Consider the following 14,569-nt stretch of genomic DNA (forward strand, 5'->3'; position numbering starts at 1 on the left):
TAGGTTTTCTCTGTTTCCTAAAGGACAGAATTTGCCCTACAGTATTTTGACTGAATATTGTATTACACTTTCTTATTGTACTTCTTTTATTGGAGACTTTGTATATATTCCTTTGTATATATATATATATATTTGTGTACTCAAAAACTGTATTTTTCAATTCATTTTTTGCACTGATTTTGGCAACAAAGAGGGTCGAGCTATAGAGTAAATCTAAGACTTTAAATATAGTGTACCTAATTCAAATGATAAACTCCCAAATCATAATTTTATCCCAATATTACCAGACATCAGTAAAGCAAAGGACAAAGTGAAGTACAGATTATGTTTCTTGTAGTCCCATCAGATATCAGTACTCTAATATCTGAATTCCTGAGTTCACAGGGACAGACTTGAGGGTTTTAAATAAATTACCCCGATTCTTTCTTCTGGTAAAACATAAGATTCAGGAGGATGGGCAGGGAGAAAAATCACTTGAGGTCAAGATAAACCTCAACTTCAATAGTTTCATAAGAACAGGAGGGAGTCTATTTGACATTGTCATTTGGTGATTCTACATTCATGACCTAGTTTCCCAGAAAACATGTTAAAATTCCACCCAACATCCTAGCTGTAGGAGGCAGCAAAATGTGTGTGTGTGTGTGTGTGTGTGTGTGTGTGTGTGTGTGTGCATACATTTTCTATATATATTTCAGACACCAAAATTAGATAAGATTGATGATGCTAAGAAGTGCATGCTGTGTGGAAAACAAGGGCACTGGAGAAAAATTCCTGAAGAAACCATGGCCTATGATCTAAGATCAAGAATCAACAAATGGGATCTCATAAAACTGAAAAGCTTTTGAAGGCAAAGGATACTGTGGTTAGGAAAAAACAGCAACCAACATATTGGGAAAAGATCTTTACCGATCCTACAACAGATAGAGGGCATATATATATATATATATATATATATATATATATATATATATATATATATATAATCTCCAAACTCAAGAAGTTAGACAGCCACAGGGAGTCAAATAACCCTATTAAAAAATGGGGTTCAGAGCTAAACAAAGAATTCACAGCTGATGAACATGGAATGGCAGAGAAACACCTAAAGAAATGTTCAACATCTTTAGTCATAAGGGAAATAAAAATCAAAGCAACCCTGAGATTTCACCTCACACCAGTGAGAATGGCTAAGATCAAAATCTCAGGGGACAGCAATTGCTGGCAAGGATGTGGAGAAAGAAGAACACTCCTCCATTGTTGGTGGGATTGCAGACTTGTACAACCCTTCTGGAAATCAGTCTGGAGGTTCCTCAGAAAATTGGACATTGAACTACCTGAGGATCCAGCTATACCTCTCTTGGGGATATACTCAAAAGATGCCCAAACATATAAAAAGACACGTGTTCTACTATTTTCATAGCAGCCTTATTTATACTTTCCAGAAGATCGAAAGAACCCAGATGCCCTTTAACAGAGGAATGGATACAGAAAATGTGGTACATCTACACAATGGAATATTACACAGCTATCAAAAACAATGCCTTCATGAAATTCATAGGCAAATTGATCGAACTGCAAAATATCCTGAGTGACGTAACCCAATCACAGAAAAACACACATGGTATGCACTCATTGATAAGTGTCTATTAACCCAAATGCATGAAATATCCTAGATGCACAGAACACGTGATACTCAAGACGGATGATCAAAATGCGAATGCTTCACTCCTTCTTTAAAAGTGGAACCAGAATACACTTGGCATGGAATAGGAAGGCAAAGATCAAATGAGTGGCAGAAGGAACACCCATTCAGAGCCTGCCCCACATGGGGCCTATACATATACAGTCACCCAATTAGAAAAGATCGATGAAGCAAAGAAATTCAGACTGACAGTTACCACATGTAAATCTCTCCTGAGAGTCACAGTCAGAATACAGCAAATACATAGGTGAATGCCAGCAGCAAACCAATGATCTGAGAAAGGGAACTGCGTTGTAAGAATCAAAAAAAGGACTGGATGACCTTAAAGGGGCTCGAGACCCCATATGAACAACAATACCAACCAACCAGAGCTTCCAGGGAGTAAGCCACTACCCAAAGACTATACATGGACTGACCCTGGACTGTGACCTCATAGGCATCTATGAATATCCTAGTAAGAGCACCAGTGGAAGGGGAAGCCCTTTGTCCTTCTAAGACTGAATCCCCAGTGAACGTGATTGTTGGGGGGCTGGAGGTAATGGGGGGAGGATGGGAAGGGGATCACCCATATAGAATTGGTTATACAATGGACACCTTTACATACTACATCGCCCTAAAGTTAGAAACTACTTCTTGCTTCATTAGTGTATACATGCTGTAAATGTAGAAGGTCAGGCACTGGGCATGCAGAGAAAAGATCTAGGAACATGGGGTGAAATAGATTCTTCTGGACAATCATTTTATTCCCAATTCCATTCCTCTGACATACAATTCAATTTCCTAGGTTTTCTATGTTTTCCACAAGCCAATATTTTTTCTACAGACCTTAATTGAATGAATTTCACATTACATTTTCTTATTTTACATTCCTTGATAGGGGACTTTATAAATATATTCCTGAATGTGTACTCAAAACTTCTGTTTTCCAATTCCAATTTTTTAAATGATTTTTTCAACAAAGGGGACTCAGCTATAGAGTATAATAATTTAAATATTATGTTCCTACTTCAAAGAATAAACTCCCTAAACCTTATTTTATCCAAAAATTACCAGAAATCAGTAATGCAAAAAACACCATGGAGTATAGAATGCAGTTCTCTAGTCCCATTAGATATCAGTTCTCACATATCTACCTTCCTGTGTTCCCAGTCCCAGACTTGAGGGTTATGGATGTTCTACCATGATTATTTCTACAGGCCAAACAATATTCAGAAGGATCGGCTGTGAGAGGAATGGCTTTAGGTCCACTAAAACCTCAATACCAATATGTTTATATGAAAAGGAGGGAGTCTATTGGTCATATTCATTTGTGGATTATAAAATCTTGACCTAGTTGTGCAGAATCCATTTTAAAATTGCACCTAACCAGCTGTACGAGCCAACAAATGTATGTTTACTAGCCACGAAAACTAGATAATGTTGATAAAGCTAAGCAATGCATTCTGCAAGGAAGCTGATATAGATCTTCCCTGAGAGACACAGGAAGAACCTGTCAAGCAGAGAAGTGAATGCAAGTGGCAAACCAGTGAACTGAAAACAGACCTCTTGTTGGTATATTTTGAGAAAGAATTAAAGGAGCTGAAGTGGTTTTCAACCCCATAAGAACAACAATGCCAATGAACCAGAGCTTTCTGGGTCTAAACCAATATTCAAAGTCTAAATGGACAGACCTATGGCTCCAACTGGATATGTAGCAAAGGATGGCTTTTTTGTGCATCAACAGGAGAAGCCCTTCATCCTCCCTGGGTTTGACTCCCAGTTCAAGGGAATGTCAAGAAGCAGTAAGGGACATTGTAGAAATGGGGAGAGGGACAGTTTAGGGATCTTATGGGCCGGAAATTGGGGAGGAAATAACATTTGAATTGTAAATATAGAATTATCCAATTGAAAAAAGGAATAAAATTTGCTAAAAAAATAAAAGAAATTAAAGTAAAGAAATCTGCCACCTAATCACACCTACTGATTCAGAAATCTAAAAGGTCACTGTCAAGGAATGGAACTCAGATTATTACTAGTGAAAAGACTGAGATGATGAAGTTTCAACTAGAAACAATTCTATCTCCCAGATATCAATGTCAGACACAAACTGCAAAATAAGACCAATTTTTCCCTAAGTTTCAAACCACAGATGAAAATCACCACGTGATTCAGGTAGTCTCTTTACTCTCCTTAAAACAAACTTAAGCACCTTCTATTGTTGTTGTAAAAATTAATAAAAATAAAAAATAAAAAATAAAAATGAAACAGTAAATGTTTTTCTCTGGTTGGTTTACCCTGCTTGGGTTCCACACCTCAGTGCCCCAGATATCTGCTGGATATCTTGGCAGAAACACAGCCCAGCCACACACTTTCTTACAGTGAGACTCTTACATATAAAAACACACCACACAATAATCTTATTTCCAATTGGTAAGATATAATTGCCCACTTAAACATACAAAGCCCGGTACCATCTATCCCTTGCACCTTATATTTACCAAGTCTCCAGCTTCTCCCACAACGACTCCTTGCTTCTCCTCTCTCTCTCTCTTTCTTTACTCACTCTCCCAAATATATCAACCCTTTCATGCTTTAGTTTCTCTTTCTCTTACAAAGACTCCTAGCTTCTCCCCTCTCTCCATCTCCTGTCAATTCTAACTCTTCTCAGTTCCCCATCCTGTCCCTAAACCGTTCCCTTCTCCTCCTAGCTTCCTTCTCCTCCCCTATCTCCATCTCCTGTCTCTTCTAACACTTCTCAGTTCCCCATCCTATCTCTAAACCATTCCCTTCTCCTCCTTGCTTCCTTCTCCTCCCTTCACACTCCCAACTGTTCCATCCTCTCCCCCTCCTGCTCAGGTTCCACTGGCTCAACTGTCAGCAACTGTTCTCTCTAACCCTATTCTCTGAATCTAATCCCCCTCTTGCTCCTGACATTTCCCTCTGTCCAAATCTCACGCTCTTGCCTTTATTTAACAAATTCAGAGAAAATTTCAAGGCAAACCACAACATTCTATCAATTCTAAAATCAATATGCAACTTAAAACTCAGGGCTTTAGCCCAAAATATATCCATCACTTAAGCTCTCTACCCGGAGCCACAGATTTTTCTTTAACCTTAATAACTTCTACAATATATGTCTGCATTCACTCTGCCTGCTGTTACAGACATTTATCACAACTCTCAACTTGGTGGTAGTGACTAATTTTTCCTTATCTAAGTTCTGAAGCTTTTATGAAAATCCCCCCTGTTTCAGGAAATGTCCCTACACTCTTCTTTCTAAAACCAAATTTTATCACTTTTTAATAATACCTTTAATAATGAAGTACCTTGTGTAGCTAGGATTTAATCCCAAAATTCACTTGGAGCCCACCTTAAAAAGAATATGAGTATCCTGAAAAACTTTCTAAACAACTTTCTTTAAAAAGCAGCTTTAATCTCTTAACTCTCTGAGCTGCCCTTACTTATCACAGAGCAGCGGACCTACAGCCTGTCAGTACAGGCTGCTTCGCTTTTTCATTATTTGAATTCCTGGCCTTAAGTTATCACATGCCTTAACATAGAGCCTGTGTCCTCTTACTTAGAAAATAAAACTTTTCAGTAAACTCTAAGGAATGCTATTGGATTCTTGATCATCACCTTGGTTCATGATCTGTTGTAAAAAGAGAAAAGAAAAAAGTAATGTTGCCTTTTACACCGCTAGCACTGGCACCATATTGTCCCATGATATCTGGTAGATATCTTTGGGAAAACACATCCCCACTCCTTGGCTGCCCAGTGTCTCTTGCTGCCACACACTTTCCTATCCTCAAACCCTCATGTAAAAGAACACACAACACAATAATTTTGACCCAATTAATAAGATATAATTGCCCACTTAAACAAACAAAGCACTTTACCATCTATCCCTTAGGAACATTAATACCAACCTGTAAATACAGAGAGCAGAATCTTGACTTCACCTTCAATGGCTTCTCACCCTCTCCTCTTCCTGTCTCTCCCTTTTCCTCTAGTCTCCTCCTCTCCTTTCAAACATCTCTCCCGCCCATCCATCCTTCTCCTCCAATGACAGGATTCCTTCTATCCTGTTCCTGCCCCTCACATGTACTTTACAAATTCAATGGGAGGTGGTTCTTGTGAAGTCACCTGAGTTCTGAGTACAAGACTAGGCAACTATCCTTGGGCCAGTGGATTTAGCATCAAAATACAGATAACTTCAGGGCAAACCACAACAAGTAGCTTTGATATCCTAGTGAAATCTTTCAAGCCGTTAAAAATTGCAAATGTGAACATGTACTAATTTTCTTCTCCTGCTTGATGGTGAAAAAAGTGGTACCCAACACTGTATGAGACCTCGTATTACATAATACACGTAGAGAAAACAAATTACTCCCAAGGCCAACGTAACTTCATAAGTAAGCAATTTGTTATAAAGTAACAAAGAACAAACAAAGTATTTTTTTCAGTTGGTTTCCCTTCACTGTAGGCAGCAATTTGAATTTCTAGAGCAATGGTTAAGTATTGTATTATTTATCATTAAAAGTACCCTCATAAGAATCTTAAAAAAAAAAAAAGAAATCTAAACATCTGTATAAAAACGTCATATCTGCTTTAAATGATCAGAATATACGTCTGTGATTGGAAATCCTTATTAAATCTTATCAGGAAGCTGAGGGTAAAACTGGGTCAGAAATGAGTCATCAACAGTCCAGCTTCTGTGACAGTCACACCATTACCTGTACCACCATTGTTCTTGATCCCTGACCTTAAAAGGTCCCAGCCTTTCCGAACTTCAAATTGTTCCATATATATATATATATTTTACATCAGAGACAGTAGTGAAAACATCTTAGCCAGCTTCACGAACAATTTTATTTTCCCAAAAGCTTTTTAAGGGTTGTGGTCATCTCTGACCATTGTACATTTCTTCAGGCAATGATGGAAGCACTGATCTGCCCCAGAGGCAATCCCTAAATGACCTTGACCACTGTTATTGCCAATACCAATGGTGCTGCCTTTTGAATGGTGGGAATCTCCATGAGGATTTTCATGCACTTCTTAGATTAAGAGAGATATGAGTGGTATAACCGAGCAACACTCTGCATGAAGTCCTCGTTGGGTTCATGACTCACCAATGCCCAATGAGACTGTGCTGAAGAGTGGGCCATAACCCAGGAGTTCTAAATCTCTATGCCATTTCTCCTTCTCAGGCCTTGGCCATACTCCATGTCAGAACCAAATTTGAACCATTCTTTTACCATGGATAGAATTTCAAATACTCTACTGATAGTGGGCATCCTTACATTGTCCTTGACTTTAATGGAATTGCTTTATGTTTCTCTCCATTTAGGTTAATGTAGGGTACCGACTTGCAGCTCATTGCTTCTATTATGTTTCTGCATAGGACTGGTATCCCTGCTCGCTCTTATCCTTTTAACATGAAAACGGTTTCGAATATTTTTGCAAGCCTTTTCAGCATCTAATCAGATTATCATGTGATTTTTTTCTTTTATTTTCATTAGGTAGTGCATTATATTGATGGATTTTCAGAAATTGAACCATCCCTGCCTCCCACTAGAAATTAATATTTGCACAGCATAACCTACAGAAGTGTTCTCATATTCACACACATACTCTAACAGCTCCTCCAAAAAACAAAAACGAAACATGTTAACAAAAAAAGCCATGCACCCTACAGAACATATCTAATACTCACATACACACTCAAACATCCCAATCGAAAAAACAAAAACCAAAAAACATGCAATCAAAAAAAAATAACCATGCTTCGACAACATCAAAATAGAATGAACTAAATATCACTTATCATTAATGCCTTTAAGCATTAATGGCCTCTACTCAATAGTAAAAGAACACAGGCTATTACAATGGATTTAAAAACAGGATCTATCCTTCTGTTGCACTCAAGAAACACAATCCAGCAACTGAGATAGACACAACCTCATACAAAGGTGTTTGAAAAGCTTTTCCAAGCAAATAGACACAAGAAACAAATGGCGTAGATATTCTAACATCCAGCAAATCAGACATGCAACCAAAAGTAATCAATAGAGTTGGGGAAGGACAATTCATATGCATCAGAAGAAAAGTCCACCAAAATGCCATCTCGATTCTAGATGTCTATATGCCAAAGACAAAGGCAGCAATATTGCTGAAGCTTAAATATCAAATCGAACCTCACAAATGAGGAGTAGGGAATATCAATGTCCTACTCTTACCAAGGGCAGGCCATTGAGACAGAAATTAAAAAAAAAATGATGTAACTAACACGGGGTTCAATTAAGTTGACCTCACTGATATCTACATAATAATTCACCTGAATACAAAAGTAAACACTCTCCTTTCAGTACCTCATGGAACCTTATCCTAAACTGACCATGTTCTCACACTCTAAAAAAGCCACAAGGGATACAGAATGACTGTGCTAACCATTGTATTTTCTCAGATGACAATAGATTAAAACTGGACTTCAACAATAAGAAAAAGTGTATAAACTCATTGAAATTCAATAACTCGCAACTGAAGAGCCATCCGTTCAGAGAAGACATAAAAAAAAGCATTCCTAGAATACAAAGAAAATGAAGGCACAGCTTCTCCAAACTTAAGGGAAATAAGGAAAGCATTGCTAAGAGGAACATGCATATGCAGCACAAGGCGCTTTCATAAAGAAACCAGAGAGAACCAACACTAGCAACTTCCCAGCACACCCTAAGTCTCTAAAATAAAAAGAAGCAAATATATATTAAAGGAGGAGACAGCAAGAAATAATCAGACTCGGGGTGAAAGTGGTACATCAGAAACAAAGAATACAAAGATCAACAAAAAAAAATAGCTGGTTCCTTGGGAACATCAACAAGACAGACAAACCCTAAGACAGATAATGTACTAGGAGGAGAAATAGCATCCAAATCAGAAATGATCAGGGAGCCACATCCATGGACACTGATGAAAGTCACAAAATCCTTAGGTCTCACTTCAGAAACCTGGTGGTTACACAATTTGAAGCTCTGAATGAAATGGATGATTTTGTAGATGGATAACACTGACCACATGTAAACTGAGGTAAGATAAACTATGTAAATAGCTCTACAACACCTAAAGAGACAAAAGAGTAATTAAAAGTTTCCCCACTGAAAGAGCCACAAGGCCAGATTGTTTGAGCACAGAGTCCTACCAGATTTTCAAAGAATTCTCAACATACTCCAAAAAACAGAAACAGGAGGAAAATTGCCAAACTTATTCCTTGACAGCACAGTCACCCTGACACCTAAATCACAAAAGGACTTAACACAGCAAGAATTTCAGACGAACTTCCCTTAAGAACATAGGTGGAAAAAATACTAGGTAAAATTATAGAAAACAAAATCCAAGGACACATGAATATTCCATCCAGTGCCATCTAGTAGGCTTCCTCCTGTAGCTGCAGGAGTGGTTCAGTCTATGAAAATCGATCAAAGTGATTCACCATATAAGCAAACTGAAGTGTAAAAAATTCTGCCCTCAGCATTTCACATTAACTTGTGAGCTACACATGGAGTTAAACTTTGTTTAAGTTGCATATAAACCAATATATATATATATATATATATATATATATATATATATATATATATATATATATATATATATATATACCTAGCTATACTACTCCTGGCCTTATAACTGAAAAGACCTCTGCCATACCTCAAGGACATGTGCTCCATAAGTTTCCTTACTGCTTTCTTCATAATAAGAAGGAAATAGAAATAACCCAGATGCCCCTCAACCAAAGAATGGCTACAGAAAATGTGGTTCATTTATAGTATGGAATACTATGCAGCTATGAAAATAAGTACATTGTGAGGATGTAGTCAAGTAGATGGAATGAGAAAGTATTGTTCTGAATGAGGTAATTGAGACACAAAATAACATGTACATATTCACTTAAAAGAAGGTATTAGCCATAAAGTACAGAATTCACAAGCTACGATCTACGGAACCAAAGAAGCTAAACAAGAAGAAAGGCCTAAGAAAATGCTTAAATTTCACTCAGAAAGATGAATAAAATAATGAGAGTAGGCAGATGGAAGGAAAGGATTGGGTGGTGAGAGGATGGGAAGGGAAATGGGGTTTGAGAATCATTTCTTGGGAGAGACGGGCAAGAGGGACAGACGGCAGGAGAATAAACTGAAATCAGTGACTGTCCAGGGTGGGTGATATCTGTATTATTTGCCTGCAATCTGGGATGTGTGAGGCTACCCCAGCATCCATGAGGGTGACTTTAGCTGAGATTCGTAGCAGTGGGGATACGGGTACTGAAATGGTCACTTTCCATAGCCACAGAGGACCCAAGGTGGAAGGATAATAACCCAAACACACTCCCAAAATTTTGACCCAGAATTTGACCTCTCTATAAGAAACACAAGTACAGAGATGGAAGAGGAAATGAGGGAATGGCGACAAGGTAAGTGGCCGGATGTGAGACTTATCCTATGGGCAAACGGCAAACCCTGACATTATTAATGGTCCTTTCTTATGTTTGCAGACAGGAGGGTAGCATTATTGTCCTCTGCAAGACTCAACAGAGCAGCCGACTGACACACGTGCACAGACATACGGCCAAATATCGAATGGAGCTCAGTGAGTCTCACTGAAGGGCTGAGGGAAGTGCAGACAGAGACAGAGGAGCACAATGATCTTCAGGTGGGGTCACTAAACCAGTCGCTTGTCTGTGGATCCTGTTCTCCTACCCGGGCTGCGTTTTCAGGACCTGGTGGGAGATGATGAATCTAGTTGAGTAGAGACTTGATGTGCCAGGGGAGAGGGTGAACCCAGAGGGGTCCTCCACTCTCTCAGATAAGAAGGGGAGAGGATAGAAGGAGGGAGTATAAATGGTAGGAGCCTGGAGGAGTGTGGTTCCAGGGCAGCATTCAGAATGCTACCTGGTGAATAGATGCAACCATTCTAGCAAGGGACTCAGGCATGACATCACTGGGAAGGGGGCGGGACATCATGGGTGTGGGACATGACATCATGGTGGTGGGGCATGACATCACGATTATCCATCAGAAGTAATTATCTGGCTAAACATTCATCACGAGTGTCAGCTCCACAGGCTCACTGAAGATCCTAAACCATAGTTGTTAGTGAAGTTATATATTGAAAAACCCAGTCAATATCTTATCTTGTGTCCTTTCACCTGTACCAAATCGTTTGATCTCTTTGTTTGACTCTTGATAACTGTTTTGGAACCTCTTGGAATGTGTTCTGAGTAGGATTAAGTCTGTTTACTCTCTCAGAACAATTAAATGGTCACACCTGGGAGACTGGCAGAGTTGTCACTGGAATTTTGACTAATAGAAAGAGACTTATAGCAGTCCCACTATAAAAGAGCTTAATAACCATTGATATAATTTTAAGAATTATTGTAGGATCGTTATTAAGACTAAAGAATTCATCTACTTGTCTGTATACTAACACTACGGGACAGTACAACTTCATAGGCCTGCAGAGATGTGCTCCAAAGGTGCTATAACTCAATTATTGTTATATATGTCTAATAATAACAACAGGAATAGCATTTTAATAGCAGGAAACTTTCCCAAAATGAATCCATTACAGCCTTGCTTAATAAGGGTGTACCAGTTGTGGATTATAAAGTAATCCGATGCTGTTCATCTGAGGATGATCACCTGCCAGTTATTAGCTTGTCCAGTCATGGCTCCTGACACTTTCTTCTCAGTCCCACATAGTACCTTCTCCAAAACTGACAATATGATCCATCACAAAACAGGCCTCAACAAATACAAGAAGACTGAATTAATCCCTTGCATCCTATGAGATCACTAAACACTAAGAATGGTCTTCAATAACAACAAGAACAACTAAAGACCCACATATACATGGTAGCTCAGGAATGATTTACTCGAGGAGAACTTGTTCAAGGAAGAAATAAAGAAAAAATTAAAGACACTTTTGAATTTAATGAAAATGAAGGCATAACTTGGGAACACAAAAAAGAAATTCTAAGAGGAAAACTCACAGCTCTGAGAGCCTCCACAAAGAAACAATTGCTATGATCCACTAGTAGTTTGACAGAACACCTGAAATCTCAGAACCAATACAAATCCAAATACACCAAGAGGACTATACAGCAGGAAATAATCAAACTCCAGACTGAAATCAACCAAGTAGAAACAAAAGGAATTATATAAAGAATCAACAAAACCAGGAGCTGGTTCTTTGAAAAATCCAGAAATAGGTAAATCCTTAGTATTCAAATTAAAAATAACAAAATCAGAATTGAAATAGAGATATAACCATAGAAAATGAGAAAACTCGAAAAATTATCAGATCCTACTATAAAAGCCTATGCTTAAAAAAACGGGAAAGTAAGGAATAAATGGATAATTTTCTATTCAGATACAAGTTACCAAAGTTGAAACAGGATCAGATAAACCATCTAAATACTCCCATAACTCATAAAGTAGTAGAAGCAGTCATTAAATATCTCCCAACCAAAGATCCCAGGACTGGAAAGGTTTAGTACAGAATTCTCTCAGACCTTCACAGAATACCTAATACCAATATTCTCCAAACTATTCAACAAACTAGAAATAGAAGAAACACTACACAATTCTTTCTCTGATGCCATAGTTATGCTTATAACTAAAGCAAACAAAGACCCATCAAAAAAAGAGAATTTCAGACCAATTTATTCATGAATATCCCTGCAAATATTCTCAGTAAATTTCTTTCAAACCAAATCCAAGAACACATCAAAACAATCATCCATCATGATCAAGTAGGCTTCATCCTGGAGATACTGGGATTGTTTAATATACAGAACCTGATCACTAATCAAACTAATCCCACTATAAAAACAAATTCAAAGAAAAGAAAACAATTAATTATCTCATTAGATGCTGAGAAAGCATTTTACAGTTAAAAGTCTTGGAAATATCTTAAATTCAAGGACCATACTGAAGCACAGTAAAAGCAATATACAGCAAACCAGTAGCCAGCATCAAACTAAATGGAGAGAAATTTAATGCAATCCCACTAAAATCAGGAACTAGACAAGGACACCCACTCTTTCCCTACCTTTTCAATATAGTATTCGAAGTCCTAGCCAGAGTAATTAGACAACAAATGTAGGTAAACAGACTAATATTGCAAATGAAGTATTCAAAATGTCACTATGTGCAGATGATGTGGTAGTATATTTAATTGGCCCCAAAATTTCCACCAGTGAATTTATAAGCCTAATAAACAACTTTAGCAAAGTGGCAGGGTAAAAAATTGATTCAAACAAATCAGTACTCTACTCAAAAGAGAAATAGACTGAGAAAGAAATTACAGAAATGACACACTTGACAATAGTCAAAAAGCATATGAAATACTTCAGTGTGACTCTAACCAAGCAAGTGAAAGATATATATGACAAGAACACATGTCTCTGAAGAATTAAATTGAAGGTCTCAGAAATTAGAAAGATCTCCCATGCTTGTGTATTGACAGGACAAATGTTGTGAAAATGTCCATTTTGCCAAAAGCAATTTACAGATTCAATTCAATCCCCATCAATATTACAAGTGAATTCTTCACAGACATAAAAATGACAGTTTGCCAATTTATTTGGAATAAAATAAATCCCAGGATAGAGAAAACTATTCTCAAAAATAAAAGCATTTTGGGGAAATCACCATCCCTGAGCTCATGTTGTGTTACAGAGCAATGGTGATGAAAAACTGTAATGTATTGGTATTGAGACAGGCAGGTAAATAAATGGAATAGAATTGAAGATGCAGAAATGAACCCACACAGCTATGGCCACTTGGAAATTGATAAAAGATCTAAAACCATTCAGTGGAAAAAACGATAGCATTTTTTAAAAAATTGTGCTGTTTCACCTGAAGGGCAGAATGTAGAAGAATGCAAATTAATCCATTCTTATCTCCTTGTACAAAGTTTAAGTAAATGTGGATTAAAGTCCTCCACATAAAGATCACCAGTGGAACAGGAAGCACTTGGTCCTGGTAAGACTGAAACCCCAGTGAATGTGATTGTTGGGGGAGGGTGTCAATGGGGGGAGGGTGGGGAGGGGAACACCCATAAAGGGGAGGGGGAGGGATTAGTGGGATGTTTGCCTGGAAAACTGGAAAGGGAATAACACTGGTAATGTAAATAAGAAATACTCAAGTTAATAAAAAAATTAAAAAAAGACCTCCAAATAAAACCAGATACACTGAAACTAACTGATGAAAAAGCAGGGAAAAGCCTTGAACACTTTAGAATTGGGGAAAATTTCCTGAATACAACACCAAAGTCTTTTGTTCTAAGATCAAAAATTGAAAAATGAAACTTCATAAAATTTCAAAGTTTCTGTAAGGCAAAGGACACTGTCATTACTTCCATACAGCAACTAACATCTTGGGAAAAGATATTTAAAAATCCTATATCCGATGGAGCACTAATCTACAATATATACAAAAAATTCAATAAGCTATCCTTCAGAGAACCAAATAACACTATTTAATAGTGGACTACAGTTCTAAACACAAAAATTCTCAACTGATGAATATTGAATGGCTGAGAAGCACCTAAAGATATTTTCAACATCCTTAGTCCTTGGGGAAAAGCAAATCAAACAATCCTGAGATTCTACCTCATACCACTCAGAATGGCTAAGATAAAAAAGTCAGGTGACAAAAGAGGCTGGCAAGGATGTGGAGAGAAAGGAACACTCTGTCACTGTTGAAATTGCAAGCTCTTTAAACCACTCTGGAAACCGGCTGGAGGTTCCTCAGATAATTGAACGTAGTATTTACTACTTGAGGACCCAGCTGTACCATTCGATGGCATATATCCAAAACTTGCTCCAACCTACAACAA

At 37.8% G+C, this 14,569-nt stretch overlaps 1 long non-coding RNA gene across 1 annotated transcript in view; it reads left to right on the top strand.

Moving 5' to 3' along the window:
- LOC134484811 (uncharacterized) overlaps nucleotides 1–14,569 on the top strand; it is a 39,227-nt gene that overhangs the window by 14,804 nt on the left and 9,854 nt on the right. Inside the window, exon 3 of the long non-coding RNA XR_010062644.1 lies at nucleotides 10,221–10,378. This is a non-coding gene — a long non-coding RNA (uncharacterized LOC134484811). The remainder of the gene's footprint in view (nucleotides 1–10,220; nucleotides 10,379–14,569) is intronic.

The sequence above is a fragment of the Rattus norvegicus genome (assembly GCF_036323735.1).
Source record: "Rattus norvegicus strain BN/NHsdMcwi chromosome Y unlocalized genomic scaffold, GRCr8 chrY_unlocalized_9, whole genome shotgun sequence".
Taxonomy (NCBI): domain Eukaryota; kingdom Metazoa; phylum Chordata; class Mammalia; order Rodentia; family Muridae; genus Rattus; species Rattus norvegicus.